This window comes from Danio rerio, chromosome 10 (assembly GCF_049306965.1).
Source record: "Danio rerio strain Tuebingen ecotype United States chromosome 10, GRCz12tu, whole genome shotgun sequence".
Classification (NCBI taxonomy): Eukaryota; Metazoa; Chordata; class Actinopteri; order Cypriniformes; family Danionidae; genus Danio; species Danio rerio.
Window position 1 is genome coordinate 30600724 of NC_133185.1, and position 25367 is coordinate 30626090.

The following is a 25367-nucleotide window of genomic DNA, read 5'->3' on the forward strand; positions in this document are numbered from 1 at the left end:
GCTTCACCCCTTGCACTATGTGAGCAAAGCACCGGATGTTGAGTGCATGTCCATCATTTATTTAAAGTGCACTTATTCTTTTTAGAGTTTCAATGTGAATGCCCTACTTAAACTATTTATACAAAATAGCGTAAATAGTGCATAAGTATGCAATTTGGGCTGCACATTGCATATGAACTATGCTACTGCATATAGTGCAATCGACCAATAGGTTTTAAAATGATGTAGTCATTACCCGGATTGTATAGGCCAATTATACCAATGTGACTTATCAGTTTGTGAAATCAGGGGCAAGTGTACGCAAAAGTACTGAAAATAGCAGCTAAATTTTGGAGTGTTAAAATATGGCAAGTGCTCAGCACGGAGCGTAAAACACACGCTTATTCTCATTGCCATCATTTTTAAAATATGGTGTTTCTTTTAAAACAACAGAAAAAACTATTCTCTCAGGAATTTCTTTGGTGGATATGTGCCCTAAATTAGTGATCCCCGACCCCCGCACAATCCATTGATACCAGGGCGCACAAGAAATCATTAATTTATTAAGAGTCTGAACAATCTTTTATTTTAAAAAATCTTGAAAAATTACCCCATACTTCAACATAATTGATCTGAGTTAAAACTAGTTTTAAAATGCTAAAATTTTTTAACTTTTGTTATTTTCAAATTCAAAACAAACTAAGCAAAAGATAGGTTCTATTACTACTATTCATAGCGCAGAGATTGAATTATCGTCCAGTACAAATATCCTGGAATTTTAATTGATAATACACTTAATTTTAGTTTTCACATTCAGCAATTGGTGAAAAGTGTTATTTTAGGCTTCTATTTTAGAATAAGGAACTGCATTTCTTTTGATGCTAAAAGGAAGCTGGTTGATGCAACATTTATGTTATCTATATGCATGCTTCGTCTCAGAGTCTGCATGCATTGGATACTGTTTACTATGGTGCACTAAGATTTATACCTAATTTTTAACCCCTTACTCATGATTGTGTGCTGTATTCTAGGATAGGTTGGTCTGCATTGTCCATTCATATAGGCTCAAGCATTGGCATATCATTAGCCCCTTTCACACAGTGATACCAGTAAATATCCAGAAAATTTCCGGAACGACTTTACCGGTATATTCAAAAAAGCGCTGTTCACACAGGCGAGGACGTTACAGAATTTTTCCGGAAAAGAGCATTCACACATCCATCGCAAAATGCCGGTAAATTCTGACGTCATTAACCAGAAATGACCTCTAAATGGCTGCTCTTGTGTTTGTAAACATTTGACTACATTACAAACTCTTCGGATGGATCAGTATTGAGTACAACTCCAATGAAAACATAGAGAAACACTTTCGCATGTCGAGATGTTCATGATGTGTGTTTGTGCTGGCGCTATGGGTGCTCACGGGCACACGCAAAGCTTGAAGGTAAGCAAAAAACGGATTATCATAAACATTTTATCGATAATTATTTACACAGTTAGCATTAAGAAGGAACACAGAAACATTATCTGACTAACATCTAGCAGCAAAATGTGTCTGGAAAAATATTCAAAGGCTTTTATTCTCATAAACCGCACATGAATGCGTCTGACTGTTCTGATTGGCTAAAGCAGGTGTCTCACGTCAGCACGTTCTAGACGTGGACGCGCTCTTTCCGGCAATCTTCCTTCCGCACTCGCACAGCGCAGCATTCCGGCAAATTACCGGTAATGTTACAACTTCTCTTTCCGGAAAATAGCCAGAACGAATTTACCAGTATTTTCAAAAAGGGCCTGTTCACACATACAACCTTCCCGGAAAATTGCCGGTAATTTTCTGTATGTGTGACGGTGGCCTTGTTCACACATTGCATCTTTTCCAAGCACAAGTTCCTTATTTCAGCAGAGGCTCGCCACTTTCAAGAGCATATTGGAAGCAATGTATCAGCATTTTCCAGGTGCACACAGTTGAAAACATCCCAGCTTTTCAGAATGCTGTGAGCGCACAGTGAGTCACGTGACAACAACTGACCAATCAGCTTCATACTTTTTATGGAATATTCGATAGACTAATTACCTCAGACAAACACAAAACACTCAAACACTGCAGTGCTCTCCATAAATAAAACTTGTAACGAGCTGCAGCAATGTCTTGTCAGCTTGTCATCCTCTAAGAAAACTGTTGATGGTCGCCTAGCAACCCCCTTCAACCCTTAATACTCAATTTCATTATGAAATGTTTAGTACTCTGACCATTACTTTTCATATAGTACATCCTATCCTTAGGAGATATGATTTTTAATTAGTTTTCATTTTTATGCTGACGATACTCAAATCAGAAAAAAGATTAAAATCCAAACAACAAATTCTGCACACACTACAGTACAGGTCCCATAGTCAAATTTTTGTTCTTGTCACATTAAAAATGGTGTGTGTTGTGACTAGTCCACTGAATGCACTCCACATTTCCTGATAACACAGCTAATTTTGTTTTCTCAGACATGTAAGCTGAAGCTTCCAGTCAGATGGTTTTAATCAGAATTCACATCCGGAATGAAAAGAGTCTACTATAGGAAGAGCCTCACACACAATAGAGCAGGTACGACTGTCATTCTCTGATCTTTCCTGACTGAGACTCTGATAAGAGGTGCAAGAGACTGAGAGGGGGAGCGGCTGGCCGAGGGGATATAAAAACTACAATACCAAACAGTTTAAGATGATGGGAGGAGATTGAGAGTCAAAGAGAAAATGGTGAAAGGGAAGTGGTAATGAAAAAATGAACATACCCATCTCTGTCCCTTTTTCATCTTTTACTGAATAAGGACTTTGGATAGGTGTTGATTAATGTTATATATGCATCTGATGTATACCTATTTGCGTGCATGCGCAGAAATATTTTATATTCAGTTGCAATCAGAATTATTAAACCCTCTTTGACTTTTTTAATATATTTCCCAAATGTTTAACAGAGGAAGAAAATTTTCACAGTATGTCTGATATTTAAAAAATCTTATTTGTTTTATTTCGGCTAGAATAAAATCAGTTTTTAATAATAATAAAAAAATAATAATAATATTTTAAGGTCAAAATTATTAGCCACTTTATGCTATTTTTGTTCCATAATCTACAGAATAATTATTCTAACCTGCCTAGTTAACCTAATTAACCTAAATAAGCCTTTAAATGTCACTTTAAGCTGTAAAGAAGTGTCTTGAAAAATATCTAGTCAAATATTATGTGCTGTCATCATGGCAAATATAATTATTAAGACTATTATGTTTAGAAATGTATTGAAAAAATCTATCTGTTGAACAGAAATTAGGGAATAAATAAACAGGGGGCTAATAATTCAGGGGGGCTAATATTTCTGATTGCAACTGTATATTAATAAAATTTTTATAAAAATATAAATTTATTCATTTATTGGGTTTTGTTCTTTATGTATAGTTTTGTAAATACAATACTTACCATAAATAATCATACAATTTAAAAATATAGTAGAAATAAAGGAACAAGAGTTGTCACTGGGGTAGCACCTTTTTAAAAGGTACAAGTTTGCAACTAAAGGGTCCTTATTAATACCTCGAGGGGACATATTAGTGCCTAAAAATTAAAAATACGAACCTATTGAACATTTCAGGTACTATTATACTCCTTTGAGGTACCAATATGGACACTAAGTACAAATGTGTACCTTTTGAAAAGGTACCACCCCAATGACAGCTTTCACACCTTTATTTCTGAGAGTGTATATATTTAAATTACAGTAAAACAAGGTTAAACTAAATATAAAATCTTATGTCTTATTAATGCACAGACATTAACACGAAAGAAAATCCTAGATTTATAGTTAAAATAATAAGCCCTTCTGTATTTTTTTTTTTATTCTTTTTCAAATATTTCACAAATTGTTAACAGAGCCGTTTTTCCTATTGTCTACAGAACAATCAGTCGCATTACAATGACTTGCCTAATTATTCTAACTTGCAGGCACGTGCACACATAGGGCTCAACCTGTGCAGTGCACATGCCCTTTTTAGTCTTGGATAGAAAGTGCCCTTCCAAAATGATCATAAGTGCCCCCGCGACGCGGCACACCCTCGGTCCCGCTCTTCAGTAGGAGCGCGACAACACCGGTCTGAGTACGCGCGCGACAACACAGCTGATCATAACGCTCTTCGAAAAATTTATCCTGCACATGCCCTTCAGACGGTCTCTGCACGGGCCTGCTAACTTGCCTAATTAACCTACTTAAGCCATTAAATATCACTTATTAAATATAACAAGCTGAATACTAGTGTTTTGAAAAATATCTAGTGAAATATTATATACTGTCATCATGGCAAAGATAACAGAAATCAGTTATTAGAAATAAGTAAAACTATTATGTTTAGAAATAATCTTCTTTCCATTACACAGAAGTTAGGGGAAAATATACAGGGGGGCTAATAATTCAGGAAGGCTAATAAATTTGACCTCAACTGTATATCTAGTTCCTCTTTCACTTATTCAAGCAAGCTAAACACACCTGCTGACATTATCAGCTCTCTTATCTCTAACCGACTTCACAGTGTGAAAGTAAGGTCACACTTAAATATAGTACATATACTTTAACAAGCACCACAGCACAGCCCAACTCCAGCTCACACAAACAGAAATACAAATACAAGCCAACAAATCTGCACACAATGGCCGCAGGTGACCAATGGAGTCTGCTATTTCTGGTTAAGCCTCTCGATTAAATTGCCTGCGGATCCTCCAAACCTGTCAGTGTGCTTTTTACTATCCCACGGACCACACACAAAGGCAGATCACGCTGTCATTTGTGCGATAAACTCCATCCCCTTCTCTGCCCGCAGCAAGGTTGGCACGGTCAGCTTGAGGCTACAGAGGCCACCTGGATAAACAAGTGAATAAATCACCTCAAGAACACCTGTGACCACAGCCATAGAGAGGCTACAGGGAGTCTGAGTCACAGCATGACTGCTTAAAACAGAAACAACATATTAAAATGAGTTTATCATCACAGACAATATGAAACTTGACAGGAAGATGTGCCATTTGGCATTTTGGTATGATGCTCTTGTGTTACATAACACTGGACTGTGATAGTTCTATTTTCAGTGGCCAGTGAAAAAAGAATGTAAATTTCAACTGCCTGCCAGATAGTATGGATGAGAAGAAAAATATACACAAACGCAATTGGAGGTTTCCTCCTCTGATAAAAGGCAGTGTGTAACGTCAGAGGATGTGACTTATCAACAGATAAAATTTAATCTAGCAGATGTTTGTGTTATGAAGCCCTCAGAACATTTAGACAAATAATTTATGATATAAGAACAGAACGAGAAGAATAAAGTCTAGTTATCGTGCCTATAAATGACGCAGATACTCAGTGACATATATACATGGACATTTTGTTAGGTTTAAAATCCAAATAGAAAGATTTAAAGGGATAGTTCACCCAAAAATGAAAATTCTGCCATCATTTGCTCTCTCTTGACATGTTCCAAACTGTGTTTCATACAAAAAGGAGATATTTTGAATAATGTTAAAAAATGTAACCACCAAGTAACCACTGACATCCCTAGTAGGAAAAACAAATACTATTGAAGTCAATGGTTACACAGATTGCATTGGCATGGTTCAAATTAAACCAATGTGACCTTTATCAATTTCATTCATTCATTTTCTTTTCGGCTTATAGTCCCTTAATTAATCTGGGGTTGCCAAAGCGGAATAAACCGTCAACTTATCCAGCATATGTTTTACGCAGCGGATGCCCTTCCAGCTGTAACCTATCTCTGGGAAACATCCACACACACTCATTCACACACATACACTACAGACAATTTAGCCTACACAATTCACCTGTACCGCATGTCTTTGGAGTGTGGAGGAAACCGGAGCACACAGAGGAAACCCACGCGAATGCGGTGAGACCGTTATCATTTTGATTTGTAACAGTAAATGAAGCTGAATTTTAAGGATTAATACCAAATTTCATTACGGAGTAACGCAAAGTTCAAAATACAGGGCTCAGCACAAATGAGTACTCCCCATTTTGAAAATGATCATTTTAATTAATTTTAATCAGTAAATAGAGGTAATATATATTTAGTGCATTTAAACAAGACAGATTTATTAAAAATATATATTTATTTAAATAATATGTTAGTCACTGAACATATTTAGAAATAATATAATATAATTGAAAGATAATACAATTAAATTCAAGCTAAATATTGCAAAATAAAACAAAAACAAAAAACAATTACAACCTATAAAATTTCAACTAAATTTTTAAAACATTTTTGCTTCTCTTGATTTATTTATTTTTTTATTTTTTGTATTTAATATTTTTCAACATCATATAAATTTAGGTGTACCAGTTTTTGGACTGTTAACGAAAGCTATTTTGTTAGATAAGCTCCAGATTTGGCTTCAGTACTGACTAATCTAATGTATATGCACAAATATAATATTGTAAAGCTTTCAATTAAAAATATTTATTTAAAAAAGATTTGTGAGGGTGTACTTATATAAGTTGAGCACTGTATGAGTTAGATACTTGGAATTGGTTTTCATTCTTTTGCTGATGATACCCATAAGTAAGAAAAGGGTGGGTAGATAATGGCAGAATCTATCTATCCATCCATCCATCTCTGAATATACTGTATATAAAAAACAGGAATATTTCATTTTACATTTTATATTACACTATATGTGATGTATGAGTGTTTCCCATTATGTGGCTGGAAGGGCATCCTCTGCGTAAAACATATGGCCAAAGTAGTTGTTGGTTCACTCCGCTGTGGCGATTCCTGATAAATCAAAGACCAAAGGTGAATGAATGAATAAATGACATACACATGACAAATCACAGTCAACACAAATTCAGGTTTATTCTATCAATATTCTCCAACAGTGAACAAAACTGAATTTTCTAGAGTGAAAATGATTAAAATAACAATACATCAGAAATATAAGCACATTTTGGGTTGTGCATATATAAGCACAATATTTCAAAACGGCAACAAACAGCTCTTCCCTCACATCACAGCACATTAGATGCAGCTTTCTACACAGATTGGTTGCTCATGAATTACACAAGCCCCAGTTAAGCTCAGTAAGGCTGATGGGCATCTTCTAACCAGACATTCTAATGCAAGAACACTGCTACATTATTACATCTGACAGTAAGCTTAAAATGTGGGCCAAGTCTATCGAGGGCAGGAAACCACTGGTTTTTCTACTAGGGGAGATGCATTATGAATGGGATGAGCATGACAACCAACAAAAGGATGGATGGAGTGTGTTTAGATGTGGAAGAAGACAAAACAGAAGAGTGTGGAGGATGATAAATGAAATTCAGGGACAGAAGGGACAGAGAGGAGGATAATAGTGAAGAAGGGCAGGAAGGGCAGACGGACAAAAAAAAGAGAGTGAGGTGCGGAGGTGACCCGCGAAACACTCATTAGGCTGGATGCCCAGACGGACTGTCCAAGTGCTGAGATTCCCTCCAATTTACATGAAAGCCCCTGGGACTCAAGACCAGGCACCGGATCGAGTCAAACGTTCAAGTGATGCAGAAAAAGAAAGGTCTGGCCAACTGGGGTTGAGAAAAAAATAATTTAGGAGAACACACACGCATACATGCCAATACGGGCTTTTGGGACTTGACTAAACAACATTACGGAGCAATTTCCCTTCTAAGATTGAAATATGCAAATCTAATAAAAACGAATATGAGTGAAAGAGCTGAGGCTGGGTTGACTTTGATTGAGGTCTTCAATGTGATGTGTGTTAATCTGTGGGATAATGTGTGTGTGTGTGTGTGTGTTTACTATCTGCTTGATGTACAAGTCTTGTCATTTCAAAACTGATAGCTTATGGCCTGACAGATTGTGGAATTTTATATGGTGGCTGGTAAGCAGAAACCTTGTGTCTCTACATTTTGTCATTTGTATTTTTATTTTTTTCAATAAGTCATCCCTATTGGTCACTGTATATGTATTTTTTGGGGTTATGCAAATATTTATGTACTACCCTATGATTTTCACAGTATGGATGTAACTAGGGTTGGGTAATGTCAACCAATTTGGCATCATACAATGTCTAATGTGAAACATCGCAATGGACAATAACATCATCGTCGGTGAATTAAATATTTATGAATAATTATTTAGTTCATAACGAATTAATTATTAGTAGCCTACCATTTCAACTACCTGATCCACATGGTCTTAGTTTTACCCATAACCAAATCATAAATAAATAAAGATAAGTTACACTCAAATTACCACCTGTCAATTACTTTTTTTCGTGGGACTCTGGCATGAATAAGCAGTGATGTGTCATTATAACGGCATTGACAAACTTGGTTGGTAAAAAAGGTGCACAACCAACAGTAACCAACCAACAGTATCTGAGGTTTTCGCTAAAATGACTAAGTACACGTTTGAACACGAAATATTGAAGCAGTGTACTGACGCTGTGACACGTTACCTGATAAATTCAAGAAGACCAAAGAGTCATTAGATAGAGACAAGATTATTTAAACATCACGTTACCAACTATAGTGAGACACGATCCAGCGGTACATCCTTGATAAACTGTCCGACATGCACTGCTCTCTGGGGTTTTGTGCTCAAAGCACCTGCTGACTGCCTGCAGCTCAGACGTGCGCATATGCTGCAGCGCATGCCAGAGCGTGTGTGTGTGGTCACGTGATGTGCATTTTCAGTGGTATAGTGATAGATCTTTTCAGAATGCTAGATGAATCGCCAGTGTGGACATGAATCATTTTCGTTCTAAAATGTCATCAATGACATATTAGTGTAAATAGGGCCTAAGTGTGTATTTTTCGTGAGCACATTGGGGTGAGGTGGAGGATCGCAATGCCGGCTCAACATTGTGATGTCTCGGCCTCCGGCTATGGATGATGGCTTCGCCTATCGAGTCAACCCTAGATGTAACAATTTACCAAACTCCTTAAAAGAATTATTGAAATGAGTTGAGAAATTTTATATATGAACAAGTCCCCTTTTATTGTGTCTCAAAGACTTCATGTTTCTTTGTTAAAAAAATACAAATATATCTTTTTTAAATACAAAAAATAATAGCAATTTTTAAACAATTTCATAATTAAAAAAAATAAATAAATAATCATTTATCTAAATAAACTTGAATTTTTTGTATATATTCATTCATTCATTTATTAATTTTCTTTTTAGCTTAGTCCCTTTATTAGTCTAGGGTCGCCACAGAGAAATAACCCGTCAACTTATCCAGCATATATTTTACGCAGCGGATGCCCTTCCAGCTGTGACCCATCTCTGGGAAACATACATACACACTCATACACTACAGGCAATTTAACCTACCCAACTCACCTGTACCGCATGTCTTTGGACTGTGAGGGAAACCGGAGCACCTGGAGGAAACCTACACGAAAGCGGGGGGAACATGCAAACTCAACACAGAAACGCCAACTGACCCAGCCGAGGCTTGAACCAGCAATCTTTTTGCTGTGAGGCAACAGCACTACCTACTGTGCCACTGCGCCGTCTTTTTTGTATATATTATTATAATTAATTTTTTTATCTTTAAGAACTGAGCATATGAACATTTTCTAGCACACGCTGAGACCTCTGCACAGTGCAAAAAAATAAATAAATAAAAAAACAACAACAACAAAAATAACCAAAAAAACATGGGCAGTATTGTGGAATTCAGTCATAATAAGTGGTATAATGCAGATTTTTGGCACATTCTTAAAGAAATAAAAGTGTGACAAACAATGTGTGCCATACACCTTGTCCGAAGACTTGCTGAATTGTATATTACACCAATCAGCACTTATATCCTCTCCTGTCTTTTCAACATGTTCATGTTTCTGTGCTCATTGTGTGGTCAATGTCACATTTGCCAAAGTGTTAAGATCACTATAATTTAACTGCTTTATGTCTTATGATTTAGTTTTATATGATGAGCAGGGCCATGCATAGGGGGGTGGCACTGTGAGGGTCTGTGCACGGGCCTGGTGATGAGACATACTTGTATATGCTAAGGTTGTGTTGTCAACCCTGCATGATTTAAATGTATGACTGTATGTATGAAAATGTACAAACATGTTACTGTCATGAAAAATACAGAATACACTAAGCAACAACACAACTGAGAAAACTGGAATAAACAAAAACAATATTGTAAAATTTTGGGGTCTATAAGAGATTTGTTTTATTCAGAAATAATGAAAAGTAATGACTTACAATGCTACATAAAATGTTTTCACATAATAATAATAATAATAATAATAATGATGATAATAATAATAATAATAAAAATTTATTGACTGTTTTCGTAAGAATTATGTCATATTGAAGATTAGTGAAACAAATCAGATTTGCCATCACATCAATAAATTATATTTTAAAACATTAAAAAAAGAACAGTTACTTTAATTCATATTAATATTTTACAATATATAATTTTTTATTAAATGATTGCAGCCTTGATTAGCATAAACACATTAGGCTTTTAAAACATGTGAACAGCAATATAAAATAATAAATAAAATATAATAAATAGAGTAAGATAAAATTCACAATGCTATTTAAACCCAATCTCACATCAACATTCTTACACAAAGACCACATATCTTACAAATTGAGTCATAAAGTCTGAATTAAGACAATAGATGTAAAAATCTAAAAAAAAAAAAAAAAAGTTTAAATAAATAAATGAATTAAACTGTTAAATATTGTTACTAACATAATAAGTATATTAAAAAACATAATTGGAACTAGTCATGTTTTAAGAACTAAATAAAGACCTTAATGTGGCAGAAACCATTTTATAATTATAAATAATTGGTAACACTTTACAATAAGGTTTATTAGTTAATGCATTTACTAACATGAACAACACATGTACAGCATTTATTAATCATAATTGAACATTTACTAATGCATTATTAACATCCAAGTCCATGCATGTTAACATCCTTGTTAGTCAATGCACCATGAGTTAACATGAACTAACAATGAACTACTGTATTTTCATTAACTAACGTTAACTAACATGAACAAATACAGTAGTAGATGTATTGTTCACTGTTTGTTCATGATAATAAATGCATTCATTAACATTAACTAATGAACCTTATTGTAAAGTGTGACCAAATAATTTGTGAGCAATATTATCTGCAAAATAGCTAGTATCTAAACTTGCATACAAAACACACTTTGTACCCAAATACACAATAATTGTTTCCTCTGTAAGCTTTCATAATGTGGATTTGACCTGATTAATGTTTAAAAATAGCCCTGGTGGCGAAACTAAGACACTTCATGAATTACCAATGACCACAATAAAAATATTGAAAACACATTAGATATATGTCTTAGTCTACATTTTTTGCAAAGTGTAAAATATGTTACTCTGAGTACATTTCGTTGTACATCATCCACTAGAAAAAAAACCCACTAGAGGGCACTGTCTAAATGTTTGCGAATCTGAAATACATTACTTATATAAATAAGCTGCTGTGACACAATCTACATTGTAAAAAATAAAGATGAATCGAACTGAGTACTTAGGGTATGTTATACATTGGAGACATGAGAAGGCAGGGCTTTTGCTACAAATTAGCTAGCAAAACCACTAACCTAAACCCAACCGATGTTTTCAAAAGTAAACATACTAGATAAGTGCACTGCGATCATGTAGTTTTACCTTGCTTTTGTCCTTTTTGTTGAACCATACTTCAAACCCGATCATTCTGCATCACAAGCAAACAACACCATACAAAGTGAGCTACTGAGCAAACTGACCACGTCAGAAAAGTTGTCTGTTTGGAGATATGTGAGGCAAATGTATATGATTCCCAATCATACACACTTGGGGATTGTTGTGGTATTCATTTAGAATTGTTCAAAGAACTGCTCAAAAATAATCATTTAATCATCTATAATATGTCCCAGTAAAAAAATCATTATGTGAAAAAGAAACAAAAGTTGTTGGCATCATACTGCCCCGTAGTGTTCATTTTACCTAGAAATTGCAGTCAAATGTATATTTTAGTAGTTTCCAATGAGCTCAATTTGACAATTTCAGCTAAAATCTTTAATCCTCTGCAAAAGACAAAAAGCCACCAACATCATGGATGACCTGAGAGTGAGTAAATTAACTCCAAATGTTGAGCTGAACAAAAATCCTAAAAGCCTACAAAAGCTTGTACGTTTATCCATGTATCTTTCTCCTGGTCTTTCATCATTGTTACAGGAAAAAGAGCACAACAGCTCTGCTCTAGTTTCATGCCTGTTCAACTCAAAACACAAACACAAGCGCTCAGAGATATAGAGCATGCAAATCAAAAGTGATGCAGCAGCACTGGATCAGTTCCCCGCCGGCGTCTCTCTCACTTTCCTCTCTCCACTGTCCCTTTCTCTTCATAATGTTGAATCCCTTATTTCCAGGTCAGGCAGAAAGGATGTGATCTGTCTCTAACTCCTCTCATATTTCTGCTTGTCTGTGTGTATCAGCTAACTGGATATGAAATGTGTGTTAAATTCTCAGCCAAGCACATATGAACACACGCACATACTTCTGAGGGCTGTGCAGGACTATAAATTCAGAATTAAATTATGAATGACTTTAAATGAATAGTATAAGGTAAATATACATTTGAATTGTGATTGTTGATTTGAGTGATCAGGCCGTATACTGAATTTTTGTGGATTTTATTTGTGGTATATTGTATTCTAGTTGTACTGTATATTCCATTACTATATTTGTATTTTTTATTTTATTAATATTTATACTGTAATACATTTTATTTTAGTAATATATTTTTATGTTACTTTATTTTGTTTGCATTTTATTTTTTTATTTCAAATGTTATTTTGTTATTTTATTTTTGTCATTTAAGTTTAAGGAAAGCAGAATTGCATTGCATATTTCATGTGTGATTAATAAATTTTTTTAATTATACATATATACAGATGAAATCAGAATTATTAAACGCCCTTTGATTTTTTTTTCTTCTTTTAAATTTTTTCCTAAATGATGTTTAACAGAGCAAGAAAATTTTAACAGTATGTTTGATAATATTTTTCTCCTGGAGAAAGTCTTATTTGTTTTATTTCAGCTAGAATAAAAGCAGCTTTTATTTTTTTAAAAAGCCATTTTAAGGTCGAAATATTAGCCCATTTAAGCTATTTTTTGATAGCCTACAGAACAAACCATCGTTATAAAATAACTTGCCTAAATTAGGGCCAGGCGGAATCTGCGAAGGTGTTTTGCTATTTTTTGGTAAAAATCTGCAGATTTCTGCTGAATTATTTTGGGAGTATCATAACCAAAACCTTAATATGTGAAGTAAAAAATAATATCTTTTTAATTTTTATTTAATGTTTAAAATGCAAATCCAATTAGATTTACATTATTTGGTAAACAAAGCAAGTCCTCATATAATACATCTACTAAAAGACAGAAAATATTACTTTATAAACTTCATTGTACATAAATCAGGTGAACATTTTCATATTAGTCAATTATATTACTGTAATTAATTTAAAAACTGAATGAATATTCATTTACACACATTTACTCAAGTAAATTAACAGAATTAATGATGGGCCAAAAATCTGTGTAAATCTGCGGAATTCTGTGTTCTAAACAAGAAGATATAACTTTAATCAAAAGATAAAAAATAAAAATAGGGTATTGGATTCATTTGAGCCAATGAAAAATAAATAATTTGCCTTAAACAATATTTTGAAAGTACTGAGCATTTCAAAATGATTGCTTTACAAGGGCAACTGGAGCTAGGAGAACACTTGTGCCCCACACACCACATAACTACTGTCTCTGTTGTCAGCAATCTGGTAAACAGGTAGGAGGCAGCATTGTCAGTTAACCTTTTTTTCTGAGCTCAGAAAACAAACAGACCTTAACTAGACCATACCAGCAGCATGCTTCCTTTACACAACACACTACCCTCATTGATGGTGATGGTCAATATTTTATAAATAAATGAAATATTGAGCTTAAATCACAGAAGCCAACTCAAACATAAACACACATGTAAAGTTTATAACAAAACAACCCATGTATATTTACTGATATAACACATAAACAAACTCTAAAACATTTCTCATGATGCACCTGGCTATAGTGCTGTGGTCCAGGTCTTTACTGTGTGAGTAACCTTAAATCTTTACATTGGTCAAAACAAATATTACTTAGTTGAGCTCTTAATCAAAACATTTATATTTAACTATGCTTTGTACTTAAAATGTATTACTTAAAAAATAAAACGAGTAATATTACTGAAACTGAAATGAAAGATACATTTTAATTGGTTAAAGTATACTGCTAGAAAATTTTTCATTCATTCATTCATTCATTCATTCATTCATATATACATACATACATTCATTCATTCATTCATTCATTTTCCAAATTATTTAAATAAGTATTCTAATTCAGCTGATTAAAGGAAAAAAGCATAAACTACTCTCATTTAATATAAAGCTGTGAATTAAGTTTGGAATGCTTTATCTATGAAAAACAAACAGTCTTGGAGGCACCAAACCCACATAATAGAAGACGGCTGAAATCCTATCAAGAGTTCTTAGAGCCGAAGAGATGCGTGAGCATCATTTTGATGAGGACAGCAAAAAAGAGTGGCACGAGGAGGCAGAGATAGAGAGAAACAGGGGATTAAAACATCAGAAGGTAAAAATTCCTCCCAGACTGATGTCCTGTCTCAAAGAAGGAAAAAAGGGAATAATCCTTTCCTTAAATGGACAGCCTGCACTTTTACCACCCACAGAGAAAGACACACACATATGCACACACGTACACACACACACACACAGTCGCTGAGTAGGCAAATGTATCCGCTCTTACCAGTTTGCTTGTCCAAAAGAAACCCAAAGGTGCTGATCCAGGCTCAGCCTTCAATAAATACAGCCAGAATGACAGTTTTTGGTAGGCCATGCACCGCATTATACTGAGATTGGAATTTACCAACACTTAGGTTTATTTTTATATCCTTTTAACTTACTGTTTTTTTTTTTTATTTGTTTGAAATTTATTTAGCATTTATTTTTTGTTGTTTATTTAGCATTTTTTATGGCTCTTGTTTTATTCAAGATATATTATTAATCCTTTTAGTTTATTTTGTGATATCTTGATTTTCTCTCTTTAATTTTTTTGTTACATCGTTTACATTTTTGTATTTATTTAATTTAATCTAGCTTTCAGTTACATTCATTTTTTTACATTATTTTAATTTGCATACAATATTTGTTACATTTTCATTTATTGTATTTTATCTCTTCTTAAGCCTTGTTTGATTGAGCATTTTTTAAACCTTGATTTATTTATTGTTATCTTGTTTGATTGTTTTATGTTTGTTTGTGTTAAACACATTCTGATCTATCTTAATTTGTATTTTTTTGTTACCCTTTTTGATGTGAATTTAATTATTTTACTTTATTTTATCTTATTTTGTTTTAATTCCTCATGTACAGTTGAAATCAGAATTATTAAAACCCCTTTGATTTTTCATTTAAGGTCAAAATTATTAGCCCCTTTAAGCTAATTTTTTTGATAGTCTACAGAACAAAGATTCCTTATACAATAACTTGCCTATAATGACCCTAACCTGTTAACCTAATTAAGCCTTTAAAGGTCACTTTAAGTTGTATAGAAGAGTCTTGTAAAATATCTAGAAAATATTATTTACTGTCATCATGGCAAAGATAAAAAAAAAAAATCAGTTATTAGAGACAAGTTATTAAAACTATTATGTTTAGAAATATGTAAGGGAAAAAATAAAAAGGGGAGATAATAATTCAGGGGGGCATCTGACATCAACTTCTTCTTTTATTTTCTTTTATTATTTTGTTTCTTTTATTATTTTGTTTGCATTTAATTGTTTGTTGTTTCATCTTGAACTTTATTTTAAATAATTAACTTTTTTATTTTATGTAATTGTCTAATTTGTTTGCTTGTGCTATTTTGGTTAAAAACGTATACAATATGTTTGTATAAATATATAAACACATTTCTATTAATAGCTACTAAATTATATTAATTTTATTTTGTTTTGTTTTTATTAATAATAATAATAATAATAATAATAATAATAATAATAATAATTCCTTACATTTATTAGGGGGAATCTCCTCATCCACCACCAGTGTGTAGCATCCACCTGGATGACATGATGGCAGGCATATTGCACCACACTGCACAGCAAACACCAGCTGATTAGTGGAGAGGAGTGATGAAGCCAATTATGATATGGGAATGGTTAGGAGGCCATGATGATCAGTAGGCCAGTGGGCAAATTAGGCCAGGATGTCGGGGTTAAACACCTACTCTTTTCGAAGGACATCCAAGGATTTTTAACGACCACAAATAGTCAATCCAGTTATACGTCTCTTCCGAAAGATGGCACTCACTGAGCAGTATAGAGTCCTCATCAATATACTGAGGCGTTAGGACTCAAACAGACCACAGGTTGAGCACCCCCTGCTGGTCTCACCAGCACCATTTCCGGCGGCAACCTAGCTTTTTCCATGTGGTCTCCCATTCAGGTACTGACCAAGCGCAGCCCAGCTTAGCTTCAGTGGGCGACCATGAGAGTTGCAGAAAGGCTAGATTTATACATTTTTAATTTAATTGTATATTAACTGATTTAAATGTATACTATTTTTATTAGCATTTATCTTTTTTTGACTCATTTTGTTTTGTTATTTTGCTCTTTTGTTAGAGTGCCCCGACTCAGCTATCATCTCCATACAGCATATCTGATCATTTAATTTCCTGCTATCCTTTTGAGGACATTTGGTCCTTCAAAAACAGCAAAAGCCTGACCACTAGAACACCCTACTACCTCCACCCCCACCCACCCACACACACAGAGCTATAAAAGAAGTAATTCCCCTCCTCAGACATCAGACATTGCTGAAAGGTCAGCTGAGAGCACTTCAGAGACATGAATAGCTTCGAAAAACGGCCTTGTGATACAGCAAACAAATGCTGGAGAACAACCTGTGCCTCCAGAGATCTGACCTGAGTAATTCACAATCGGCAGAAGATCACGAATCATGTGCAAAATCCACAAACAGACAGTCCGCAAGGGCACATGAGGACAAAGCCAAAAAAAAGCAAAAAAAAAAAAAAGACAGTTAAAGCAAGACACTGCAGGTTATGAGAGGGGAAAATTGAACTAGTTCACACTGTACTTCCCCCACTAATAAAATAAGAATGTCATTTTTTTTTGTATTACACGTTTTCTAAAATTTAGTTTAAATATGCAAATGAGGCATTACTTAAATAAATATGTGTTTATTTGGATCAAGCTGCAACCTCCTGCTCTCCCTCGTGAAGCTAATACGAAAATAACTGAAACTGCAATTCATTGACTCACCTTTGGGGGCTGGCTCCAGAAACTCCAGATGTTCACAGACTGCTATGCTAAATTGCCCAATTTTACAGCTGATAAAAATATGTTTACAGCCTGGTACAAAAGATGGTTGTGGTGCATATAGCTAATAATACTCTTTATGACAACTGTGAGGGGGTGATTTTTTTTTTATAACTCATTTGTTTCGTTTTTATTCAATTTGATTAAGTCTGCATAATTAAGTGCATGGCCACCTGAATAAAAGCTAGGTCTCGCTGGTCGCCGTCATGTCATTCCGGCTGATTAGCCGCTAAACTCAGCATATACATGGTATTTTTGTTTTGTTTTATGTGTTTTTACACATTTAATAGCATTTTGGAATTATTTCCCACAATTATCAGATAATATGACATGCTTCGTGCACTTAATTGGGCTCACAAACCATTCAAGTTGCCTCCATTTCCCAGGTGAGTGAAATGATATACTTATAAATACCATCTCTATAAACGTATTTGTTTTTTGTAAGATTATGTATAATTTTCTTTAGACCTGTAATGCACCCCAGTGGCTCAATGTATTACATTAGTGTTTTTAAAAGAATAAACACTTTATTGCTATAGTACACAACCAAGCACATGTGGTCAGAACACAAACGAGTCACAGGTAATGTAGTATTAAGCGTTTTCCCCAAAGAAAAGCCTGTCGAAGCAGTCCACGCTTACGCTCCGCCTCTTTGCCTTTATTTGGTCAACCCCTGTGGGTGCGATGATACGCGAGCAAAACGGTGACGGTTGGTCACACCTACTTGTAGCTTCATTTGCGCTCTTCAGAAAATTATGGGTGATGTCATGAATACAGTCTATGAATAAGATACATTTCTAGCACAAAACATTGAACACTTAGGTAAGGTAAGGTTTTTACGTATTATAGAGTCTCTTTTCATCATTTCACAATTTATAAAATACTGTGAACAGCCAGAAAAAATATCTTTGTAGAATAAAAGGTTTTATATATTCAGGAAAAATATGTATGAGCATACCCCCCTGTAAAAACCTTCAGAATATATGAATAAAACTGTGAATTTTGGGTGTTTGAAGACCTACTGAAGTGGAGACGCGTGGCTCAGTGCAGGAGCAAAAATATTTTTAAAAAATGGTCTATAAAGAAAATCTAGGTATACCTAGCTCAATCAGAACACAATACAAACTGTTGCTTTGCACACAGGATTATTAATTAGCACACTCTCAACATTTGCATGGACTAGGTCCCGTTCTACATCAGCCAGTGTGATGACAAATTGTGTCTCCTTAGGACCTTGTGGTAAATGCCAGATTAAAAGCTGTTCTTTATTGTTTAAAGCTAAACATTTAACACATATATGTACTATGTACATTGTGTACTTACATGAATGGCCAGTTTAAACAAGTATAAGATAACCTAGCATGCTAATTAGTAAATGTACATTACGCTAGCATGTAGGCTAACTAAAACAACAATTTGGAAGAGAAATGCTTGATTCCACAATTCAATGGACCACAAACCATGCCTGTAGTTATTGATCAGTGTATTCATTGATCTTCATTTGGCTTAGTCTTTTATTTATTAGGGGTCGCCACAACAGAATGAACTGCCAACTATTCTGGCAAATGTTTCACACAGCGGATGCCCCTTCAGTCACAACCCATTACAGGGAAGCACCCATATACTCTTACATTTAGACATGCATTCATATACTTTGGCCAATTTTGTTTACCCAATTCACGTAACACAGGGAGAACAAGCAAACTCTACACAGAAATGGCAACTGGCCCTGGCGAGACTTAAACCAGCGACCTTCTTGCTGTAAGGCGACAGTGCTAACCACAGAGCCACCGTGCCACCCTCTTCAGTATAAAATACATAGACTCGATTTGTGATGACTCGATTCGGCAACCAAAACACAGACTGATTGTGTTGCACACGGGATCATTAATATGCACGCCCCAGGCAGCATTTGATTGGCCACAATGTTTCCAAGTGAGATTACACCTGATCAATTTCCTTTCTTATATTTAAGTTTGTGTAAGTTTATATTTAATTTACAAAGCATCTGGCATTCCTATTTGAGGTTGTTATTAATTCCTCCCTCCCTGTATTTTCATTAGTTTCAAAATACTCTCTATTTGTCTCTTTTGTTGAGTTTAATCATGATACATGTTATATTTTATTAACAAAACAACTCAGAAGCAAATCAGGTTACTTTGAGGGGTTTATATTAGAAGGTTAGGTAAAATAAACATCCACCATTTAAGTTAAATATATTTAACAAAGCATACTCCCTGACACATCATGCTGAGTGTGTGTTTGAGGGAGAAAGACAGCAAGCACTGAGAGATGCACATCAGAGCAGATCTTATTAATATCCATAACCATTCCAAATGTGATTAAGGACTTTCTGATAATAGAGGTATTTTATGGGGTAATACATTGACACATAAAACCATTTCTGGAGATTTTTTACTTACTATGTAGACATTGGATAACAATTTAACTTATTGAATCAATGCATTAAATGGCATCTTTAAAAAAATGTTGGAATTGGAATCCACTACATACACTCATTGATAAACTGCAATAAAATAATCATTAAATAGTGTATTTTTATTGTTTTCTTTACACTGACTCACAGACCAAAAAGCAAATCAAAACCCCCAAAATCAGTGCCTGCTGTGTCTCATCATAAAGCGACCAGCATTTACAGGCTTCATTAGGATTCTGAGAGTTATCAGATGCAGACATACACACACACACACACTCTCCAAAATAAATCCCGCCCACCATCGCATTTGCCTCCAGGTGTTCATTTCTTTCTCAGTTCGCTCTCCATTCCAATTAATGCCTCTAATTACATCCCTTGTCTAACGAGCTTAGAGAAAGGGAGTGTTTTTAGTGTTTTTACTGAATCTGAAATAACCTTAACCCAGAAGCAGGGGTCAGGAGTGAATAAAGCCTCTGGCATCCACCATGACGCTCCACAACATCAACCTGATCATACAAAGCATGCAAACCTACAGCAACTGCATGAGGTAAGATACAAGACAGTAATGGATTGGGTTAAGCAATACTGACAAGGAGCTCATGTAGCTAACTCAGGTTATAGAGAACATGTCAACAATTAAGGTCTAAAAAACAAAACAAAACAAACAAACAAAAAAAAAATTATGCATGTGCAGACAACACTTTACATAATTTCCCCCTCCCCCAAAAATAAACACATTATCATCAGCATTACATTGAAAAAATTTGATTTCATTTCAGTTCCTGGTGTTATACACATACTATAGTGAAAACATAAAAGTTAAATAAATAAATAAATAAATAAATAAATAAAATAATAAATAAATAGATGAATAAACAATTAAATAGATAAATAAATAAATAGATAGATAAATAAATAAATAAATAAATAAATAAGTAAATAAACAAATAGATGAATAAATAAATAAATAAGTAGTTGAATAAATAAATAGAAAAAAATAGATAAATAAATAGATTAATAAATAAATAGATAGATAAATAAATAGGTAGATAAATATTTAAATAAATAAACAGATAAATGAATAAACAAATAAATAAATAAATAAATAAATAATAGTAAAAAATTGTGGATTATGTGGTTGTTGATGTATTTTAGAATTTTTACAAAATTAATTTTAATATTAATTAAATGTAGTACAACACATTGACATGTTATCATGACTTTTTTGTGATATAAATATATTGTGATAAACAATTTAATTGGTGCTGACAATATAAATAAATGTTTAAACATTAAAATGTGTGTGTGTGTGTGTGTGTGTGTGTGTGTGTAAATATGTTGGTATAAAAAGTTATATTAAAAAAAGTAAACCTGTATTAAATTAACTGTTTTAAATTAGTAACATATAACATATTAAAAGCATTATAATGTATAATAAGTATATTATTGTGAATCATATAAATTGTATGATAAATGAAATTGTATGATATTTAACATCTAAACAGCCGAAACCAGATATCCCAAGCGATGCTCTGACTTCTAGCCGTTGTACTACATTTTACTTATTAAAATTTTAATACCTACATTTAAAATTTTGATTTCCATATTTGAATAATTTAGATCTTACATTTAGGTCTCGCACACATCAGCACAGCAGGAAAAACAAACACATGTACCCCATCACAGGATACCACATCTTACTTCAAAATAAAACAGCACATCAGATCTACATCTTTACATACATCATTTGATAATGCTCTTAAATAGTGTCAAACAAAAAGAATAAGAGCTGAACTCACCTCGACACGTCCTGGTGTAAGCATGCTTCTGTCTTCCAGCAAACACACCTGTAAGGATCATTTGCATATACGTTAGCTTTTGAATTGGACATTTTAATAACTGCTATTTAAATGAGCTAATGCTACAAGCCCACAGGACACTAATAAAGCAAATAATAGAGTGAAAGTGACTTGTACGTAAGCTTGGTCATGTGCATTCTGAACTTATTATTATAATCTTGAGTTAAAACTCAGAGTGGTCTTTTTTATATTCCTCTTCCTGTTTATGAAATGTTGGGAATGTCCCACAAAGCCAAAGTCTTCCAGTTATACTAATTTGGCATTTGGATTGTGGCTGCGGTTTATGACTGTGCAGAGCGGAGTGTGTTTTTATCACAGAGAGGAAAAAATGTATTTTGTAGTTATTTAGTCTGTTGTTTGAGACCCTGAGGATCTTTACTTGACTATTGACGGTCTTGACTATTGTATTGATTGATTGATTGGTTAAGGTCAGTTTACATCAGGGATCAGTTCCTGTCTGCATATTTGTCCCATGACTACAGGGTCAAAGGTCTGGTTTTGTTGTTGCCGCTGTATGAACTGGCCTAAAGCAACTTGATAAGATAATAAGCAGAGCCATAAATGAGTGTACTGCTTTGAGTGCGTGCCAAAGTAAACAAACTAAAGTTTTGATAGTCATGAATATCATATTATTTTACTAGATATTTTTTAAGATACTTCTATACTTACTCTGTTAAACATAATTCTTCAATTTAAAGGGGGGGGGGGGCTAATAATTCTTACTGCAACTGTTTATATATATATATATATATATATATATATATATATATATATATATATATATATATATATATATATATATACTTATGGCCACTTTATTAGGTACACCTAACTGGTACCAGGTTGAACCCCCTTTTGCCTTCAGAACTGCCTTAATCTTTTGTGGGATAGATTCAACAAGGTACTGGAAATATTCCTCAGAGATTTTGCTCTATATTGACATGATAGCATCACGCATTTGCTGCATGTTTGTCGGCTGCACATTCATGATGCAAATCTCCCATTCCATCACATCCCAAATGTGCTCTATTGGATTGAGACCTGGTGAATGTGGAGGCCATTTGAGTACGTTGAACTCATTCTCATGTTCAAGAAACCAGTCTGAAATGATTAACGCTTTATGATATGACGCATTGTCCTGCTGGAAGTAGCCATCAGAAGATGAATACACTGTGGTCATAAAGGGGTTGGACATGGTCAGGAACAGTACTCAGGTAGGCTGTGGCGTTGACACGATGCTCAGTTGGTACTAATGGGCTCAAAGTGTGCCAAGAAAATATCCCCCACACCATTACACCACCACCACCGGCCTGAACCAATGATACAAGGCAAGATGGATTCATGGTTTCATGTTGTTGATGCCAAATTCTGACCCTATCATCCGAATGTTGCAGCAGAAATCAAGACTCATTAGAGCAGGCAACGCTTTTTCAATCCTCTATTGTCCAACTTTGGTGAGCCTGAGAGAATTGAAGCCTCAGTTTCTAGTTTTTAGTCTGGCACCAAGAACCATGCCATGTTTAAAAACACTAAAATCATTTTTCTTTTTCATTCTGATGCTCAGTTTGAACTGCACCAGATCATCTTGATCATATCTACATGACTAAATGCATTGAGTTGCTGCCATATGATTGGCCGATTAAAAATTAGCGTAACGAGCAGTTAGACAGGTGTACCTAATAAAGTGGCCTGTGAGTATATAAAGACGATCTGCTTTATATATGTACATATATACACATGCATGCATACATACATACACACACACACACACACACACACACACAATTATTTACATGCACACTGTTTCACTATACAGTTTTTCTAACATTTTCTTTAGTCCTTAATCATTTGGATTCATTTTAGTATCATGTTTCAGATTTCCCATTACTCAAGCACATCGATCCAACAAGGTCATAAACTTAAGAGCAGATGTTCATAATTCCACTTGATTTGTGGAGCAAATAGGTCAAACACACTTATATACGGTTTAAAGCATGTTCATTCAAACAGTCTCTCTGGCACAGATGCTCAGAAACACTCACGAGTCAAAGTAAAGAAGATCATGTGGATTTGTGGGATGAAATTAATGCGACCTGAAAGACTAATTGAACTCCAAAGCAGAGCAATAAAAGCCCAGAGGTGAAGTCTGTTTTATGTGTCCTCCACTTTACTGCCATAACCTGATAGCTGAGCAGAGAAGAAACTTTCCCAGGCAGTTAAAAAAGTGACCGAAAGCCAGTGAAAGCAGACCACACAGCAGTCCTTCATCCTCCGACATCACAGGCGCAGATTATTTCAAGGTTCTGCCTGAATAACACACATACCTGGAGGGCAAAGGTCTGGTCAGGAGTATCTGCAGTCTAAAGACCCCTGGCCTGTAGTATGGGGACCATGTATGGCATCTGACCTATCGACTTCTAGCATTGGTCCAAAAATATCTTTAGACTGAAGCATACAGTAAAAAGGACAGGATACATTTGGTAGAACTGGAAAACTGTATGCCAGCATTTATGAACTAAGGCTTACTTACCTTTAAAATCTTTTGACGAGTAATTGTTGACAATCTTCTGACTTCCTGTCGAAATGTAAACCTTGTACCCTTCGTTATGAGATTAAAATAGCACGACGTGTCTATAACGTTAGTCATTTTTGGAGTCTTGGTGTCATTTGCCTTTTACTTTTTTTTAAACCTGAAAATACAGCTAGTATTGTTGCCTTCTCTGGTAATTGTCGTCGTCTTTCATGTAACATGTTGCCGTTATCGCGAGAACACATTTAAGCTATAATTTTACCGTCTTATTTGTAATAGTTAGCGTCTAAATTGAACTGAAGAAACGTCTCGTAAATTACTTGCGCCGAAAACAGTTTACCTTCGCGTTTGAAATAAATTGAATATGATATTGGATTAAAAAAGCTTGCAAATGGACAGGATAACAGTAGCAGCAGGTAACTTACAATGAAACGATTGTGTTCCTTTTCTGCTCCTGCAAACTGAGAAAAAGCTAAAAGATCATTCAAAAGTTAAAAGAAAAAACGTAAAGCCAAAACAAGATTTTTAAAAGTGTGTAAAATAACCCAAAGTTATTTAAAGCAAGAGAAGATCTTATGAAGATAACACTGAATCCGAAACTTCCCCTCAGATTCACACTCGCCTCCGCGGTGATGCAGGACATCTGGATGCGTTGCTAGGAAACAGGGGTCCGAAAACCCTCTCAGGTGAGCATAATTAGTTTAAAAACTATTTAAAGATCAGACAACTAAAAACCCACAGATATTACAGCATCAATAAACAAAATCTTTATTGTTGAAGACAATTTTAACATAGTTGTTCAAATGTTGTCTTAATATGGCAGATTCAATCAATCCAATTCAGTCAATAAAAATAGTCAGTCTACCATGAATCGCATTTTAGTGGGCATGCTAAATCAGCAAAATGTAGCCTATGATAAAAAAATCTAAAAGAATAATTAGTAACCACTTTCTAATCTAGGAGGTTGAAGAAACTAAATTTATGTTGTATTACATTATAATGTTTAGATTTTTGAAAGACCCTTTTTTTGTATTTGACCAGGTAGCAAAGAATTCT

The 25367-nt window shown here is 34.4% G+C and overlaps 1 protein-coding gene across 4 annotated transcripts in view; it reads right to left on the bottom strand.

Moving 5' to 3' along the window:
• tiam1a (TIAM Rac1 associated GEF 1a) overlaps positions 1 to 24532 on the bottom strand; it is a 121303-nt gene extending 96771 nt beyond the window's left edge. The window contains exons 1-3 of one of the 4 annotated variants that reach the window (XM_073914764.1): positions 24312 to 24532; positions 24106 to 24195; positions 21722 to 21769 (exon numbers count right to left, since the gene is read on the bottom strand). The gene's annotated coding sequence lies outside the window, so the exon portion shown is untranslated. Of the gene's footprint in view, positions 1 to 21721; positions 21770 to 24105; positions 24227 to 24311 lie in introns of all 4 variants that reach the window. The other 3 variants (XM_073914763.1, XM_073914762.1, XM_073914761.1) reach the window with 3 other exon arrangements.
• Positions 24533 to 25367: the final 835 nt, after the last annotated feature.